Here is a 20,041-nt window from a genome sequence, read left to right as displayed (position 1 = left end):
AGAAATCTTTTTTGTTTACAACATATTCATTGATTTTTGAGAATAAAATCAGGCCTAAGAGGTGTTAATGTAGTTAAACCATTTTTCTCAGTATGAATCAAATTGTCCCAGCTTATGATTAACAGATGCTGTTATCTTCTTCATTTTGTAAATGCCCATTGGAATTTCCATCCATGCATTTAAATTTGGGTTCTCCTGTGATAACCATTTCCTAGCAAGAGTCTTTTTACCAGCCACCAGCAGTATATTCATTAAATATTTATCTCTTTTCAACCATTTTTGAGGTATATATCCAAAATATATGGTCTTGCTCTCTAAGGGTATTTCACATTTAAAGATGTCTTGTAGGGCATTGTGTATCCCCCTCCAATAGTCTTTGATAACAGGGCATTCCCAGAAAATATGATAATGGTTTGCATTTTGATTTCCACAATTTCTCCAGCAAACAGGGAGGTTACTATCATAATGGGATTTCTGAGAGGATGTAATAAAATAACAAGTTTTTCCATCCAGACTCCCTCCATTTCTGTAAACTGGTACACTTCCATTGATACCTCCATATTATTGTCCATTCTTCCTCAGATATAATTATCCCTCCTTCCTTCTCCCATTTTGTTTTAATGTATGAAGTCGTATATGTTTTAAGATTTGACAAACCCTTATACATGCTTGAAATGATTCTACTACTGCTATCTGAATTGTATGCTTTTCTAAATAGCTCTATCAAACATGTTCTTGCCTTGGTTACATTTTTAACCATCCTATTAACATATTGTCGCATCTGCAAATACTGATAAAAATCTTGTTTTTCTAATAGGTGTTTCTCTTTAAGCATTTCAAGACTAAACAGTGTTCCTTCTTTCATTATATTGTAAAGAATTGTTATTCCTTTAGCTGTCCAGTCCTTAAGTCTAGCATCCAGTTTATTCAGTGTAAAATCAGTCATATGTACAACATTTAAGAATTGCAATATCTCCTAGTTTATATTCTTTTATAATAGTTTTCCATATTTTAAGAGTCCATTTCACCCATGGGTTATCAATAGTATTTATGTACCTTTGCATTTGTTATCAGCCAAAATTGCCTGTATGGGGATGGAAAGTATCCCCTCCTCAATGTTTTTCCATTGAGTGTCATATGATGGGTTGCACCAACATTTCACAACTCTCAACTGTGCTGCAAAATGATAATCTCAAAAAGAAGGTCGACCCCATTCCCCCCCCCACCTTTTCCTTGGCTAATTGCAAAGTCTAGGCAAACTCTAGGCCTTTTACCTTGCCAAATATATTTTGATAACATTTTGTTCCATTCATTTAATTGATTTTGATTAATCTCTATTGGTAGGGTCTGAAAGAGATATAACAGTCTGGGCAGTATATTCATTTTAATAGATTCCGTCCTTGAACTGAGACTAAAAAAAGGAATTAGGTTCCATCTTGTTATATCTTCCTTAACTTTTTTATATATAAGCTGATAATTGCATTCTGATAATTTTGCCAAATCTTTTGGGATAATGTTGCCCAAATATTTGAAAGACTCTGTTTGCTATGCCAAGGGATATCTACTTTCAATTTCTCTTGGTGGGCTATAGTTATATGAAAGTAATTAGGTTTTATCTGTGTTGATCTTGTATCCTGATAATTGACCATATTGTTCAAAGGATTGCATCAATTTGGGTACAGAGTATGTTGGTTGCCCTAGATAGATCAAAATGTCATCCGCATAAGAAGCCAATTTATGCTCTGTCCCTTTAATAGTAATTCCCCTGATATCTTCATTTTATCTGATGTATTGAGCTAATGGTACCAGATATAATACGAAGAGTAGTGGTGACCATGCACAACCCTGTCTTGTGCCCCTTGCTAGGGTAAGACTATTAGATAAATATCCATTGATTTTAACCTTAGCAGTAGGGTTGTCATATAGTGCCTGTATAGTTTTAATAATAGTGTCATGGAAACCAAATCTATGTAAAATCCTGTAAAGAAAGTTCCAATTAACCAAATCAAATGCCTTTTCAGTGTCCACGCTTATCGCTATTACTTCGATTTAATTTTTTTGTATATGATCCATTATATGAAGTGTCATTTGTATATTGTCTTCTGTTTTGTGTTGTTGTTTAAAACCTGTCTGATCGTTACGTATCAGTATGGGTAGAAACTCCTCTAATTGTTTGGCCATGATAGAGGCCTGTAATTTACATTAAGAGCAGATATTGCAGCTGAGGCGTTCCAAAGCCAAACAGCATATTACAAAGATCCGGAAGGAGAACGGAGACTTTACATCGGATCATTTAGAAATTAATGACACATTTAAAAATTTTTATTCTCGGCTTTATTCCTCTGAATCTCTGAATGACAATATCTCTGTTGATCAATTTTTACAGAATCTGAATATCCCCTCACTTTCATCTGATTTCAAAGCCAAACTCAATGCGCCTATGTCATTAGAAGAAATATCTACTGCAATTTCTGCACTGTCCTCAGGGAAATCTCCTGGACCTGATGGGTTCCCTGTAGAATTTTATAAATCATCCTCTTCTCTTCTTTCTCCTCAGTTACTTTCAGTATTATCTGACTCGTTTAATTACGGCAAATTGCCACCCTCTTTCAGTGAGGCATCTATTATTCTTCTTTTTAAAAAAAGGGCAAAGACCCAACAGAGTGTTCCTCGTATAGGCTGATCTCTCTGCTCAATGTTGATGTAAAGATCTTAGCTAAAGTTTTGGCTCATAGATTAGAAACCGTCATTCCCTCCATTATCTCTGATGACCAAACAGGCTTTATTAAAAACTGTTTCCCTTTTTATAACATTCGGCGTTTATTTAATATCTTATACTCACCTCCAACTGGGATTCCTGAATGTGTTATTTCCCTCGATTCGGAGAAAGCATTTGATCGTATAGAGTGGAACTACCTTTTTGCAGTTTTAGAAAAATTTGACCTTGGCCAAAGTTTCATCTCTTGGATCCAATTGCTGTACCTGTATCCTACTGCCTCTGTTTTAACCAATTTTCAGAAATCCCAAGTATTTAATCTCAAATGTGGCACCCGCCAGGGATGCCCCTTAAGTCCCTTTCTCTTTGATTTGGCTATGGAACCTCTGGCGATAGCATTTCGAAACTGCCCTGAATTGACTGGGATTTGGAGAGGGGGTGTTGAGCATAAAGTTTCTCTCTATGCTGATGACTTATTACTCTTTCTCTCAAATCCGTCTACATCCTTACCTCTAATGTTTTCACTTCTTGACCAGTTTAGCCAGATCTCTGGCTATAAACTTAATTACATAAGAGTGAACTCCCAATTAATAAAGAAGCACAAGAACTAACATTTCATGATCTCCCTTTTAAAGTAGTCCATAATCAATTTACTTATCTTGGAATTACAGTCACAAGGAAGTTTAAAGATCTCTTTCGTGAAAACTTTGCCAATCTTTCATATGCTATAAAACAGAGTCTGGTACAATGGTCACCTCTATCTATGTCTTTGGTAGGTCGTATTAATGTTGTTAAAATGTATGTCCTCCCCAAATTTTTATACCTATTTCAATCTATCCCAATTTTTATTCCTAAATCTTTTTTTGATTCCTTAGACTCTATTATTTTGTCATATTTGTGGCAGAATAAGCGCGCTAGAATTAATAAAATCCATCTCCAAAAATCTAAAAAAGAGGGTGGCATGGCTTTACCTAACTTTCGTTTATATTATTGGGCAGCTAATATACGTTGTGCTACCTTCTGGTTTTTCTTCCATGGCCAACCTGAGTGCCCGAACTGGGTGGCGATGGAGCTGAGCTCCACTAAAGAATTATCTATCTCTGCACTTCTTGGCTCTGCACTCCCTAGTAGTCTGCCCAGATCAATAGCTAATCCTCTTGTTAGACACACTTTGCGTATATGGGCTCAGATCAGGAAATGCTATGGTTTCCAGGGGTTTTCCGTTGCCAGCCCAATTGCTCATAATCACCCTTTTTTTACCTACTACATACGATTCAGCATTCCAGGTTTGGTATAGGAAGGGCATTAGACATTTTGAAGATCTTTTCATTGATAATCGCTTCGCTTCTTTTCAGCAGCTCTCTGTTAAGTTCAATCTGCCCAATGCTCATTTTTTCAGATATCTCCAAATCCGACACTTTATTGCTCCTTTAATTCCTAACTTTCCTGAAATGCCTGCGAAAAATGCTATGGACCTATTTCTTTCCATGAATCCAATAGGTAAAGGCTTAATATCAATCATCCGAGATAAACTAGCAGCCTTACGACGGGCCCCCATGGATAAAATCAAAATGGCCTGGGAGCAGGATTTAAATATTTCCTTATCTGAGGAGAGCTGGGATTCAGTTCTCAAATCGGTTAACTCAACCTCTCTTTGTGCTCGCCACTGCCTTTTACAGTTTAAGATTGTTCATAGAGCCCATTTGTCTAAATCTAAACTATCTCGATTCTACCCTAGCGTTAGTCCGCTCTGTGATAAATGCAAGAGGGGCGTGGCCTCTCTCATCCATATGTACTGGTTCTGTCCTGGCTTGGAGAAATTCTGGAAAGATGTCTTCACTATGTTATCGTGTATTCTGAATCAGCACCTAGAACCAAACCCCTTAATTGCTCTGTTCGGTTTTTGGGGCAAGACAGATTTGTGTCTGGGTCCGACCAAATGCCGAATGTTATCCTTTGCCTCTCTCCTGGCTAGACACTTGATCCTCCTCAGATGGAGAGATGCTGCCCCGCCCACTCATGCTCAATGGCTTAACGACATCATGGCCTGTTTGGACCTCGAAAAAATTCATTATTCAGTTCTCAATTCGGATCTAAAGTTCCATAAGGTCTGTGGACCTTTTATCGAGTACTTTCATAATCTTCCTCTTGACTAGGGTTTTTTTTTCTTTTCGGTCCCTTGCTTTCAGCTCCTTTTTTTTCTGGTAGAAGGCATTATTACCCTCTGTTGCTGAGTGTATTCACAGTCTGGGAGTTTGGCTGTCCTGACTTATACTCTCTATATTGTGTTGTGGTTGGTCTGGAGTTGTTGTTGTTTTTTCTTGTGTTGTGGGGCTTGGGGAGGACACTAAGCTTACTTGTCTTTAATTTAGGTGCTTTTTTTTGCTAAATTCTCTTCCTTTGTAGCATATTGTTATTGTATGCTTAATTTTGCACTATTTTAATGTTCCTCATTGGGATTTGGGGTTTTTAATTTGTAAAATGTTTTGAAAAACTAATAAAAAAAAATTTAAAAAAAAAAGAGCAGATATTGGTCTAAATGTCCCGCATTCCATTTTACCCTTGCTTTCTTTCGGTATAGCTGAGATTATCGCTTCCTTCCAGCTGGGTGGCATTTGTGCCTTTTTTTAGAGCCCAGTTCAGTGTGGGGAGTAAGATAGGAATCAACTCATTTTTTAATTCTTTGCACCACTCTGCCGTATACCCATCCGATCCTGGTGACTTGCTTAACTTAAGCCTACTAATTGCAGATTTTAGTTCAACTTCAGTTATATCAGCAGTCATCATTCTATTTTGTTCTTCGTTTAAAGTGGGTAACTCTAGACAATTCAAGAAGGTAAAAATTTGGGTTATGCTTCCCCCTGGAGCTTTGGAATATAGAGTTTTGCAAAACACTTCAAAAGCTTCTTGAATTTTATTTAGCTTATTTTTTATTTATCATTTTCATTCTTGGGTCCCTAATTCTATGAATTGTATTTTCTGCTATTTTTTTTTCAGTTTCCACGCCAGTATTTTCATAGATTTCGATCCACTTTCATAAAGTCTCTGTTTCAGAAACATTAAGTTTTTCTTGATTTCTTGCATAGCCAAACTATTAATTTCATTCCTAATTTTTAAATTTCCTCTAATGTGTGGAATGTTCCTCTGTGCCAAATTCAATTTGTTTATTTTTTCTAGTTTCTATAGCCTATTTTGTAATTCCCCTAATGTTTTATTCCTTATTTTTTTTCTTATATGAAGATATTGCTATAAATTTCCCTCTTTAAACAGCCTTCAGAGTATCCCATAAAATGGGAGGTGAAACCTCTCCATTATCATTGAATTCTAAGTAAAGACCAATTTCTTTTTTTAATTTGTTCCTTAAAGTAGGGATCATTGAATAGACTTGAATTTAGTTTCCAAATAATATTCTTTGGTTGTAGGTCAAAATCAACAGATAAATATGTAGGTGCATGGTCACTTACATCTATTGTCCCAATTCCACAGATGTTTATTTTGTCTTTGTTTTTTTCAAATGTTATGAAATAGTCTATTCTTGTATATACAGAATGGGGAGCAGAATAATGAGTGTAATCCCTTCTGTTGGGGAAAAGGTCCCTCCATATATCAATTAAACCAACATCCTCAAAAAGTGCATTAACTTTCTTATGTAAAGATTTTGTTTCATAGGTTTTTCTATTGGAAGAGTCTAAGTTAGGTTGTAATTGTAAATTTAAGTCTCCCACACATATCAGGAGACTTTCTGTTTCCTTTACCATAATATTAGTAATTTTCTGGAAGAAACCAATGTCACTTCCTGGGGGTGCATATATATTAAATAGAGTAACTGGATTTCTATCTATATTCCCTGCTTACCAGAATATATCTGCCCTTCTTATCTCCCATTTCGAATACTTTTTCAAAATTTAGCTTGCTTGAGATAAGAATAGCAACTCCTGTCCTATGTCCTGATTTATATGAGGAGAAAAACAAATTAGTGAAGCCCATTCCCTTTAGTTTTCCATGCTCATTATCACTTAAATGAGTTTCCTGTAAATATTCTACATGGGCTTGTTCTGTTTTCATTTTGGATAGAATTCTACTACGTTTGATTGGATTTAACAGCCCATTGACATTAAAAAAAAGAATTTTACTTTGTCCTTAACCATGTGTATTTATCTGTCAACATATCATTGAAATTAGCAGAATAAAATTTAATCGATCTACTCCCCGAACAAATAAGAACCAAGAAATGTGAATAATTTTTTTTAAAAAAAGGCAACAAAGATGTGATTCCAAGGCTGAAGTCTCTATTAGATGACCCTGGGCTGAGCTAGAGGAAATGTCTAGCTGTGGGGGATAACCCCTTCTACTTGTGAGTTGAGGGCCCCCATTGCAGTACCCATAAAAGTAAGTGAACAAATCTATATCCATTACATAGAAAAGATTTCCTTGTGTATTCCTCTCGTGTATATATTCTCATTTAGGTGGGGAAAAAGAAGTGAATGAATGAATAAAAAAAATTGAGTAATATAAAATCCACATTATAGTAAGTATTTCTCGACATAGGTATAGCGCCGTCTATTTTTGCTTCCGTTTAGCTTATCAACATTTTTAAAGTTAGCCAAACCTTATGGTTCTTCTGGAGGAGTGAAGGCGGTCTTCGGAGAACTCACAGTCTGTTCCTGATACATTTCTCTCGCCCTCCTCCCGTCCCCTGCTTCCTCGATTCTCTCACTATTTCCCAAGCAGAGCGGGATAACTGCTCAGCCAGGCTTTCCCTCGGTTTGATCACGCTGACGGGCAACCCTCTGGCCTTCATGTCTGTAGTCGCCTCTTCCACTGTCTGATGTAGTTGCATACCATCTTCATAAAACTCTCGAAGTTCAGCAGGGTATAGAGTTTGGAATCTAATCTTTCCTTGCGTTAATATTCGCTTTGCTTCAGAGTATTCTTTATGTTTCTGCAGGACCGCCGGGAGGTAATTTTGATCAAAATATATTAATTTCCCGTCCAAAAACACCTACTTCTTGCCCCAGACCCTTCGTAGAATCTCTGCCTTGGTTTTGTATCAAAGGAATCTAATTACTATTGAGCGTGGCTTATCTTCTCTGTCTCCAGTAGGCTGCGGGGTGAGCGCACGATGCGCCCTCTCAATTTCAAGCTGCATCGTCGAGGGAATCTCTAGCATGTCCCGAAGCAACTTTCATACAAACTCCATCATAGACAAACACTCCGCTCCTTCGAGAACATTGTATATCCTAATATTTTTATTGTCTTTCTTAGTATCTGTTCCACGGTTTGCACACCATCTTCCACCTTCTCAATTCGTGTCTCTGCCACTGCTACTTTTTGATTGACGTTGGCGAGCTCTGACTTGATATCACGTAGTTGCTGTTTTATATCTTTTTGGAACTCCCTTATCTCTTCCAGAATTTTTATCATATTTGCCGCTTCGCCTGAACAAAGGCCCATCATCAGCCTCGCTACCACGTGTTGGGATAGGAGAGCCGCTCGCTGCACCCCTCTCGTCCACAGGCTCCGCAGTGATGCTTTTTTTTATCAACATTTTTTTTCCCCATTCTTGCCCCTTACCAATTCAGATATTTTCGAAAGATCTTCTATTTGATGGATTAACGGGGCAAAAAAAAGCGTTTTTCCAGAGGAGCTATTGACTTAAGCTGCCGTTCTGGACGATGAAGTCACCGGCTCGAAAATTTCTTCCTGGAATATATCTGTATAGCACTTCCCTTGTTTTTCACAGAAACTACAGCCATTGCTGCTCTGCTGTCCTTCCTGCGAGTGTCCCTTTCCAGTCAACCTTGGGCAGTTTCCCTCTCATGCCATTGTAATTTCCTTTATTCCACCGAAATACCAACACATTGGAATTTAGTTTCTCCTTCTCAAATTTCAAAGTGAACTCGATCATATTGTGATCACTGTTCCCAAAGGGTTCCTTAACCTTAAGCTCTCTTATCACCACCAGATCATTACACAACACTGAGTCGGGCACAGCTAATCCCCTAGTGCTCAACAACAAGCTGTTCTTAAAAAGCCATCCCTCAGATATTCTACAAATTCTCTCTTGGGGTCCAGTACTGGCCTGGTTTTCCCAATACGCTTACACATTAAAATCCCCAAAGATTATCTTGACATTGCCCTTCTGACACGCAATTTCTAACTCCTGCTGTAATTTGTAGTCCGCATCCCTGCTGTTGTTTGGAGGTCTGTATACTACTGCAAGGGTCCTTTTACCCTTGCCGTTTCTTTACTCAACCCATAGATACTCTATACCTTCCGATTGTATGTCATCCCTTTCTAATGATCTAATATTATTTCTTATACACAGGGCCACACCACCCCCTCTGCCTACTAACCTATCTTTTTGATGCACCATTTATTCTTGGGTGTTCAGTTCCCAATGGCAGCCATCCTTTAGCCAAGTTTCAGAGATGGCCACAATGTCATTCTTGCCAATCTATAGCTGAATTTCAAGATCGTCCATTTTATTTATGCTGCGTGCATTCAAATACAACACTTTCAGTCCAGTATTTGTTGCTTTAACTGCAACATGCCTCTATTACTCTGTAACTCATCCCACTGGCTGTGATTATGCCTCATCTCTTGCCTGTCCTTTCTGTTGCAAGTTATCTTTGATTTATTTCTGTTTTCCCCTTCCTCAGTCCTATCACTCTGGTTCCCATCCCCCTGCCAAATTAGTTTAAACCCTCCCTAACAGCTCTATTAAACCTCCCTGCTAGGATATTGGATCCCTGTGGGTTCAGGTGTAACCAGTCCTTGTACAGGTTGTACCTCTCCCAGAAGATGCACCGATGATCCAGCGACCCTGAGCCCTGACACCAGTCTCTCAGTCACGCATTAATATGCCTGATCATGCTATTCTTGCGCTTGTTAGCACGTGGCACAGGCAGCAGTCCTGAGATTACTACCCTGGAGGACCTGCTTTTCAGCTTCCTACCCAACTCCCTGATTTCTGTCTTCAGAACCTCCTCCCTTTTTCTACCTATGTCATTGGTACCAACATGTACCAAGACTTCTGGCTGTTCATCCTCCCTTCAGAATACTCTACACCCGATCCGAGATATCCCATACCTTGGCTCCTGGGAGGCAACACACTGTGTGGGTCTGTCTGTCAGGCTGACAGAACCTCCTGTCTGCTCCTCTCACTGTGGAATCCCCTATGACTACCACATTCCTCATCTTCTTTCCCTTCTGCACCACGGAACCAGGCTCAGTGCCAGACACCTGATCACCATGGTCATCCTCTGTCAGGTCACCCCCCCCCCCCCCCCACCCAAAGTGGGGCAGAACAATTTTATATCTAATGATAAAAGTTAAAAACTTGCTGTTTATAGCATGTGATGAACAAATTGACTGGAAATATTCAGCATGTTTTGTTCAGGATATGTCTGTGAATTCAAAACAGAAAAGAGCAGGTATTTTAGACCACTGCTGTAGCTGGTATTCTTCCTTGTTTGTTTTTAGAAACAGTCTTGTAGCGGTGTGCTTCACGCAGCGCTGAAATAACGCCACGGGGTCAATGAACTGCAGTTACAAAAAGATTTTATTCGAACTTCGCGGCCTCGCTTTAAAGCCCTCCTGATTCTGCCCTCCCCGGGCACGGATGTTGTAGGGGGCACATATTCACAGTCCTGTCCTGCGCACGGGCTTTTCCCCTTGCTGGTGAGGCAGACTTGGCGCCCTTTTGGGACTGGCCTTTATGCCGGTGTGCTGGCTATTTGTGAGCTGGTTTGAGTGTGCTGGGAAGTGGGTCGCCACATAACACCCCCCCCACCAAGAACTGGTGATACACCCCTCAATGTCCACAGTCTGGGCCGGACCCTGTTTGGGAGGTCTGCCTCTGCGCCGCGGTGCTGGAAACTTGACCGGTTGTGCCACGTCCACATGGGCCGGTTTGAGTCGGTCCACCGTGAAAACCTCCAGCACGAATGTGGACCTGTTGTTTTTGATCACCGTAAACGGCCCCTCGTAGGACCGCTGTAGTGGTGCCCGATGCCCACCTCTTCATACAAACACAAACTTACAGTTCTGCAGGTCTTTGGGTACGCAGGTCGGGCTCTGCCCATGTTGTGAAGTGGGTATGGGGGCCAGGTTGCCAAGCCTCTCGCGTAGTCTGCCCAGGACTGCTGCGGGTTCTTCCTCGTGCCCCCTTGGGGCTGGTATGAACTCCCCGGGGACGACCAGGGGTGCGCCGTACACCAACTCGGCCGACGAGATGTGCAGATCGTCTTTGGGCACCGTGTGGATGCCGAACAGGACCCAGGGCAGCTCGTCCACCCAGTTAGGTCCTCTCAGGCGGGCCATGAGAGCCGACTTTAGGTGACGGTGGAAACGCTCCACCAGGCTGTTCGACTGTGGGTGGTAGGCAGTTGTGTGGTGCAGCTGTGTCCCCAAAAGGCTGGCCATAGCTGACCACAGGCTGGAGGTGAACTGGGCGCCTCTGTCGGAGGTAATGTGGGCCGGTACACCAAAATGGGATACCCAGGTGGCGATCAGTGCCCGGGCGCAAGATTCGGAGGTGGTGTCAGTGAGCGGGACTGCCTCTGGCCATCTTGTGAACCGGTCCACGATAGTGAGGAGGTGCAGCACTCCACGCGACACTGGCAGGAGGCCCACGATATCCACATGAATGTGGTCAAAATGCCGGTGGGTGGGGTGTAACTGCTGCGGCAGAGCTTTGGTGTGCCGCTGCACCTTGGCCAACTGGCAGTGCATGCACGTTTTGGCCCATTCACTGACTTGCTTGCGGAGTCCGTGCCAAACGAACCTGCTGGAGACCATCTGGACGGTTGTCCGGATGGAGGGGTGTGCCAAGTTATGAATGGAGTTGAAAACGCGTCGCCGCCAAGGTGCCTGGACAATGGGACGGGGTTGGCTGGTGGTGACGTCACAGAGTAGGGGCCTCTCACCTGGGCCTACGGGGAGGTCCTGGAGCTGCAAACCGGAGACTGCGGTTCTGTAATTCGGGATCTCCTCGTATGCCTGCTGCGCCTCCGCCAGCGCCTCAAAGTCTACCCCTTGGGAAAGGGCATGAACGGTAGGGCGAGAGAGCGCATCCGCCACGACATTGTCCTTACCCGAGACGTGCTGGACATCCGTCGTGTATTCAGAGATGTAGGACAGATGGCGCTGCTGGCGGGACGACCAGGGATCAGACACCTTCGTGAACGCAAAGGTAAGCGGTTTGTGGTCCGTGAAGACGGTGAAGGGCCTACCTTCTAAGAAGTACCTGAAATGCCGGATTGCCAGGTAAAACGCCAACAGTTCCCGGTCGAAAGCACTGTATTTGAGCTCGGGTGGTCGCAGGTGTTTGCTGAAAAAACGCCAGGGGTTGCCAGTGACCCTCGATGAGTTGCTCCAGCACCCCACCGACTGCCATGTTAGATGCGTCCACTGTGAGGACGGTAGGGACATCCATTCTGGGCTGCACTAGCATCGCGGCGTTTGCCAAGGCTTCTTTCGTTTTAATGAAAGCGGCGGCGGACTCCTCGTCCCAGGTAATGTCCTTGCCCGGACCCGACATCAGGGCGAACATGATTCGGGTAGCTGAAGGGAGGAAGCGGTGGTAGAAATTTACCATACCCACAAATTCCTGAAGGCCTTTGAGTGTGTTGGGTCAGGGGAAGTGGCGGACTGCGTCTGCCTTAGTGGGCAGAGGGGTTGCTCCGTCTGTAGTGATCCTGTGGCCCAGGAAGTCGATGGTGTCGAGCCCGAACTGGCATTTGGCCGGGTTGATTGTTAGAACGTATTCACTCAGTCGGGCATAGAGTTGATGGAGGTGGGACAGATGCTCCTGACGACCGCTGCTGGCTATGAGGATGTCGTCCAAATAGATGAAAGCGAAGTCCAGGTCGCGTCCCACCGCGTCCATTAACTGCTGGAACGTCTGTGCGGCATTCTTCAAGCCGATCGGCATGCGGAGGAACTAGAAAAGGCTGAAAGGAGCGATGAGTGTCATTTCGGGGATGTCGTCCTGATGCATCAGGATTTGATAGTATCCCCGGACGTGGACTACCTTGGAGAAGATCCGTACGCCGTGCAGGTTTGCTGCAAAGTCCTGAATGTGTGGCACAGGGTAGCGGTCCAGTGTTGTAGCCTCGTTCAGCCTGCGGTAGTCGCCGCATGGTCTCCAGCCCCCTGATGCTTTGGGCACCATGTGCAGGGGGGAGGCCCATGGGCTGTCAGACTGCCGTATGATCCCCAATTCCTCCATCCTCTTGAACTCCTCCTTCGCCAGTCGAAGCTTGTCCAGGGGAAGCCTTCGAGCACGGGCGTGGAGGGGTGGTCTTTGTGTCGGGATGTGGTGCTGTATGCCGTGTCTGGGCATGGCTGCCATGAACTGCGGTGCCAGAACCGATGGGAAATCCACCAGTACTCTGGTGAAGTCGTTGTCGGACAGCGTGATGGAGCCCAGGGGTGGGGCTGGCAACTGGGCTTCTCCCAGGGAGAGTGTCTGAAAGGTCTCAGCGTGGACCAGCCTCTGCCTCGGCAGGTCGACCAGTAGGCTGTAAGACCGCAAAAAAATCTGCTCCCAGGAGCGGTTGGGCTACGGCGGCCAGTGTGAAGTCCCACGTGAACCAGCTGGAGCCGAACTGTAGCTGCACCGTATGGGTGCTGTAGGTCCTTACTGTGCGGGTCCTTACTGTTCGCGGCCCTGTTGCGGGTGTCGTAACTCATCAGAGGTAAGACGCTGATCTCGGCACCGGTGTCGACCAAAAAACGGCGTCCCGACCGCTGGTCCCACACATACAGGAGGCTATCCCGATGGCCAGCCGCCGTAGCCATCAGCGGCGGCTGGCCCTGGCATTTCCCGGGAACTTGCAGGGCGGGCGACAGCGGCGGGCTTCTGCGCCCCACTGCTGGTGGTAGAAGCACCATTGTTCGTTGGTCTCCTCACCCCTCCCTCTGGGGCTAGTGTGCTCTGCTGCCAGGCCTGGTCTGGTCTGCTGCTGGGAGCATGGCCTGGTGATCTGTGCGACAGACACCCCACTCTCCTTCTTGGCTTTCCACAGCAAGTCCACCCGGGCTGCCACCTTCTGGGGGTCGCTGAAATCCGCGTTGGACAGCAGCAGGCATATGTCCTCAGGCAGCTGCTCCAGGAATGCCTGCTCAAACATGAGGCAGGGCTTGTGACCTCCAGCCAGGGAGAGCATCTCGTTCATCAAAGCCAATGGCAGTCTGTCCCCCAAACCATCCAGGTGCAGTAAGCGGGCAGCCCGCTCGTGCTGTGAGAGTCCGGATCCTTATGAGCAGGGCTTTGAATTCCGTGTATCTGCTGTCCGCTGGGGGAGACCGTATGAACTCCTCAGCCTGGGCTGCTGTGTCCTGGTCGAGGGAGCTCACCACGTAGTAGTAACGTGTGTCCTTCGAGGTTATCTGCCGAATGTGGAATTGGGCTTCTGCTTGCTGGAACCATAGGTGAGGTCGCAGCATCCAGAAGCTTGGCAGCATGAACAGATGCGGCGTCGGTCATCTTCGGCCCAAATATCATTTGGGCTGTCGAGGTCACCAATTGTAGCGGTGTGCTACACGCAGCGCTGAAGTAACGACACGGAATCAATGAACTGCAGTTACAAAAAGATTTTATTCGAACTTTGCGGCCTCGCTTTAAAGCCTCCCTGATCCCGCCCTCCCTGGGTGCGGATGCTGTAGGGGGCATGTATTCATAGTCCTGTCCTGCGCGCAGATGCTGTAAGGGGCACATATTCACAGTCCTGTCCTGCGCGCGGGCTTTTCCCCTTGCTGGTGAAGCAGACTTGGTGCCTTTTTGGGGCTGGCCTTTATGCTGGCTATTTGTGAGTCGGTTCAAGTGCGCTGGAAAGTGGGTCGCCACAGTCTGGTGATTTGGATAAAGGCAATGCTGGAAACACTCAACAGGTCAGGTAGCATCTGTGCAGGAAGATATGGTTAGCATTTTAGGTCTGAAACTCTTATTCAGAACTGGACTAGGAAAGTAAAAACTTCAGAACAGAAGATGGAATGATGAGTAAAACAAAGAGCATATCCGCAATAGGACAAGATCAAATGAGTTAGTGTAGCAGTTAAGGTCAGATGATTTTGACTGTATTGGTTAGCTAACAGCTAGACTGTGAAACATGCTGAGTAGATTAGACCGTACTTGTAGAAAGAAAAGCTAATGTGGTAACCAGCAGAAATGGTCAGTTCTGATACAGACAGAAAGAAGGTGAGTTGACTAATGTTTGAGAATTCTATATTGAGTCCAGGAGATAGCAGTGCACTCAGACAGAGGATCAGATGTTTGTTCCTCTAACTTGCGTTGGGCCTTGTTGTAACCAACAGGAATATCAAAGTGGGGGTAGGTTGAAGAACTACTGTGGCTCTGGGTAACTCATGAGCACTAAGCTTGGCTGTGCTTCAAAGCATTCCCCCAGTTTGCTTTTGGTCTCTCCAAATAGAGGAAACCACATTGGGAACACAAAATGTAGTACATCAGATATGTAAGTGAATCGCTGCTTGGAGGACCATTTAATCCTAGGTTATGTATCTCTGCAAGATATCTCTGCTAGGTTATGTATACTGCAAGGTATAGAGCTAGTCTTTGCAATTTCTGCCAGCTCCAACAATATTCCATTAGTAGATGCCCTTTGTTATTCTTTAGGACACTATGCCAACCACTTGACTTTTGGTAATTAGTAGAGTAGGAATACAGTTGGGTGGTTGTGATCTCTGTGACCTCCAATACTGTTATAACAACCGAAAGTAAGCCTGAACAACAATGCCTTATCCACCTGGGTACATGGCAGCCTTCTGAGCAATACAGGTCGAGTTTCGTCATCTGCTGTGGCTGATGTGGAAGGCTTAAAAAACGACAGTATGCTTGACTGCTTAGCCTCACACATTTTTCTGTCATATACTTCTTTGTAAGCATTCAAACCATCCTGCACATATGCCCTAAGCCTCCATACCCTTTCAAAATTAAAGTCATACTTTTCTGCAATCATTGCAGCGTTGTCAATCGCAGCAAAAATCTCACACATTTGCTTCCTGTTCAGTTCCTGGATGATTTCACTTTCGGGCCATTTGCTACTGCGTTCGGTTTCAATTGTTATCCTTTCCTCTTCATCAGCTCTTCATCTCTCAGATCTTGGTCATGGGATGCTAAAACCTCTTCAACATCATCTTCAACTTCCACAAACCCTTAGCCAAACTCACAATGTCCTTACTTTGTTAACCACGATCGAAACACTTAATTATGTCTAGTTTTATGCTAAGTGTAACACCCTTACGTGCTCTTTTAGGCTTTTGTGATACCTTAGAACTCATCTTGCTAACGGATACACAAAATAAATCGACATAAAGCACAGGTGCTCACAGGCACGTGTTTAAGCAATGCCGGCTAGAATACAGTTCTGGGGGAGGAGCTTGGCTGCTCGGCGAGTGCTGCCTTTTTTCATAACAGTGAAACCATCTTCTGTTAGCGAAAACAGGTTACTAATGTAGGTCTTTTGTAACAGCGAGTTGACGTAAAGTGAATGTTCAAAAAACAGGACGCCTGTAAAGAGAAAATTAAGAAATCAGAGGTGCAAAGAGACTTGAAAGTCCTCGTGCAGGATTCTTTAAAGGTTAACTTGGTAGTAAAGAAGGCAAGTGCAATTTTAGCATTCTTTTTGAGAGGACTAGAATATAAAAGCAGGGATGTAATGCTGAGGCTTTAAAAGGCATTAGCATTTTGGCTCAGTTTTGCCTTTTCTGTAAGTACAGTCTGCCCCAGTGGACATCTTCACAACCCTGATGTTAGCATATATCACCCAGAGAAAGCAGAATAATCTGATTTTAATTTTTACATTAACTCGCTTGGTTTCATCCCAACAGAGGTATTCCCATTGTTGTACCATACCCATTCTTTTGCTGCTGAAGAGCTTGTTTTCTTTCATTCTCAGTTCCGTCAAAGCATCTTGGACCTGAAATACTAATGGTTGCCTTTCCATATTTGCTGCAGCATCTGACTGTACCTGGCGTTTTCTGGTTTTATTTTAGATAATCACCTTTTGAATGGCTTTTGATTTTCAGTGATGTTATGGGTATTTGACACCTTGATGAGAATTTTGAATATTTTTCCAAGTTGAAATAACATTCAGTCTGGTTCTGCCTTAAATCTTTCAGTTTTTTTTTGTGCATTGATCGTTTGTTACTGATTATCCCGACACAACACATGGCAGTCACTAACTTGTAACTGTTTTACCACGTGCTTTTCCATAAAACAGCCGTGCCACTCCTTTCACTATGTTCATTGCAACTGTATCTCTATACATTTCAATGCAGTGCCTTTAATTGCATTTATTTTCTTAGAAATGTAATAAGAGTACAATTATGTACCTACATAGGTTGTAGTGATCTATATTCTCAACAAGTATGTAACCACCAACAGTCACGTGTTTGTATAAAAGTCTGGGCCTGTAATTTCCCCATATTAATTAAATAAAAAGTTAGTACTTGCATCCTGGTCAGTACAAAGCTAATATTACCCCATGATACTTTGCTTCTAATTACCCAGGTACCCTCCAAGACCTCAACAGCCCCCCCCCCCCATAGGATTTGCAATAATGCAATAAACCCTGTGAAATTCAATGCTAAATCTATAGTTCAAAGTTCAAAGTAAATTTATTAGCAAAGTGCATATGTCACCATATACAACCCTGAGATTTGTTTTCCTGCAGGCAATCACAGTGAAGACAAGAAACACAATAGAATCAATGAAAGACCACACCAATCAATGGTGGACAACAACCAATGTTTAAAAAAAATGAACTGTGCAAACATAAAAAGAGAGGAAAAAATAGAGTAATAAGCAATAAATATTGATAACATAATTTGAAGAGAACTTGAAAGTGAGCCCAGCTCAATGGGAGCAGTTCAGTGATTTGGCAAGTGAAGCTGAGTGACGTTAGCCACTCTAGTTCGATGATTGAGGGGTAACAACAGTTCCCGAGAGCATGGCCTGGAAGGTGGGGCCCTTGATGATGGATACTGCTTTCCTGCAACAACAATCCGTTAGATGTGCTCAGTGGTGGGGAGGGTTTTACCTGTGATGGACTAGGCTGTATCCACTAAATTTTGTGGGCTTCTCCATTCAAGGGCATTTGTGTCTGTACCAGGCCATGATGCAACCAGTCAGTATACTCTCCACCACACATCTGTAGAAGTTTATCAAAGCTTAGAGGATATGCCAAATCTTCGCAAACTTCTAAGAAAGTAGGGGTGCTGCCGTGCTCTCTTCATAATTTGCCTTGAGTTCTGAACCCAGGGCAGATCCTTTGAAATGATAACACCAAGGAATTTAAAGTTGCTGACCCTCTTTACCCGATTCCCCCACCTCGGCTGAAGACTGGCTCATGAACCACTGTTTACTCCCTCCTTGTCATTGTTAGATTTCTGTTAAAGTCTGCAATTATGTTTGTGATAATGAAGTACAATATTTGCATTTACCTTTGTAATCAACACAATAGTTAATTATTTCGTTTAGAACATGTACTTGTAATCAATACCCTAAATAATCCAATTGAAACTTTCTAATTACGTTTATTATTATGCAGTATGTAGTTAGTAACTGCATTATAATGAGAGTTAAAGCTGTAAATAAATTCAAGTATAATCCATTACAAAACCAGTACTTACACTGTTATCCATGAGAATGGCTGTTTTATGTAAATAGCTATTAAGTAGGCAATTACACCCGTTATATTTCTAGCAAAAAACATTATTTTGTATAAAATTTGTGATTATCTTATTATCACCATTCTATCTTTCAGAATGAATCATTAACCAAACAATAATCACCTGTCCAGCTATGATAATTTTTTTGTGTTTGATTTTTGTCTGATGGTGAAGAACCATCAGAATATTTTACATTATAATCCAATGCATTATACCTCCATATAAATCCAGTTCAGAAACTGCAATTATTCCATTACAATTCTTATAATTGTCAACACAATAATAGTCAACATAAAGGCTATAATTGTATCACACTATAATTCAGTAAACAGCTTCTAATTAAGTCTATAATCCAATATCAAAAATTGTAGTTAACTCCATTGTAATGTATTGTACTCATTATACATACTCCGTATGAAATCTGTAATATTTTTATATAATCTGATAGAAAGCTGTAATTATCTTCAGATGAATCCTTTATAAAATCTATAATTACGCCTATGTTCCATTACTAAGTGCTTAACCAAGCTTAATTCAGTTGAAAACATCTAACCACAATGACAATTCTAATCACCTCCATTTATAATCCGCATTAAATAACTACAATGATATCTCTGATCCAGTACAAAGCATGTGAATGTATCTTATTCTGGTATTAAGGCCAAACCTGTCATTAAGCACATTTTAACCTAGTGCAAAGATTGCAGTTACCCCATTGTTTACAATCCAGCATTTGTCATATTCTACAGTAATCCAGTGTAAAGCTTCCGAGGATGTGTTTGAATAATTGAACTGGAAAATTTTAATCCCCTATATGATAAAAATACAGCCCTCAGCAAGATTATTGATTATCTGGTAGTCCAATTGAAGCAGACTACCCACTATGTCTGTGTCTCCTAACAACCACCTATTTGCACTGATCCTACATTAATTTCAATTTCTATTCACCCTATATTCCCATCAACTCCCCCCACATTCTATCGCTCTTCTATATACTAAGAGCAACTTATAGTTGTCACTAAGCCTACCAACTCACATATCTTTGGGATGTGGTCAGAAATTGGCGCACCTGAAGGAAAACCTCATAGTAATGAAGAACATACAAACTCCACAATGTTTCAAAAGGATCACCTCTTTTCTAAACTGGAAAGAGAAGGAGCTCAACTGATATGATTATTTTTGCTCCTTAATAAAACAGTCCAATCTTGAACTGCCTCCATTGCAGACTTCTGCCAACTGAAGTAAGGACCAAAACTCTGTATGTGCAGAATTCCATTTCTGGCCTTACCATAGTCCTGTTGAGTCCTAACAAGAATTCCTAATTATTGTACTTTAATTTCTTGCAGTACAAACCAAACATTATTTACATTCATAATTGCAACATGCTAATATTTGTGTATGTCCATCTCTCTATTCACAAGTACTTGGACTCTTACCAAAATGAATAACCTTGCATTAGTAATCTTGCCCCCTCACTTTTAACTGATGAAATCCCTTTGCAATTTGTGCCTGTTTTGTAACTTTTCTTCTTCCTTGTGTCAACAGCAAACCAGGATGCACCACAATCTATTGGAGAACCAGTAAGGACACCTCTATGTAAATATGACTGTTTAGTTTTAATCCGATACA

General features: G+C 42.5%; 1 protein-coding gene across 4 annotated transcripts in view; it reads left to right on the top strand.

Moving 5' to 3' along the window:
• LOC132381393 (AMMECR1-like protein) overlaps positions 1 to 20,041 on the top strand; it is a 92,371-nt gene that overhangs the window by 14,988 nt on the left and 57,342 nt on the right. For 2 of the 4 annotated variants that reach the window (XM_059950785.1, XM_059950803.1), the window contains exon 3: positions 19,958 to 19,992. The exons of 1 other annotated variant lie outside the window; for it this stretch is intronic. The gene's annotated coding sequence lies outside the window, so the exon portion shown is untranslated. Of the gene's footprint in view, positions 1 to 19,957; positions 20,009 to 20,041 lie in introns of all 4 variants that reach the window. One more of the 4 variants, XM_059950794.1, reaches the window with a different exon arrangement.

This window comes from Hypanus sabinus, chromosome 2, assembly GCF_030144855.1.
Source record: "Hypanus sabinus isolate sHypSab1 chromosome 2, sHypSab1.hap1, whole genome shotgun sequence".
Taxonomy (NCBI): domain Eukaryota; kingdom Metazoa; phylum Chordata; class Chondrichthyes; order Myliobatiformes; family Dasyatidae; genus Hypanus; species Hypanus sabinus.
The sequence above is the reverse complement of the archived record's forward strand: the minus strand, read 5'-3'. Positions and strand labels throughout refer to the sequence as shown.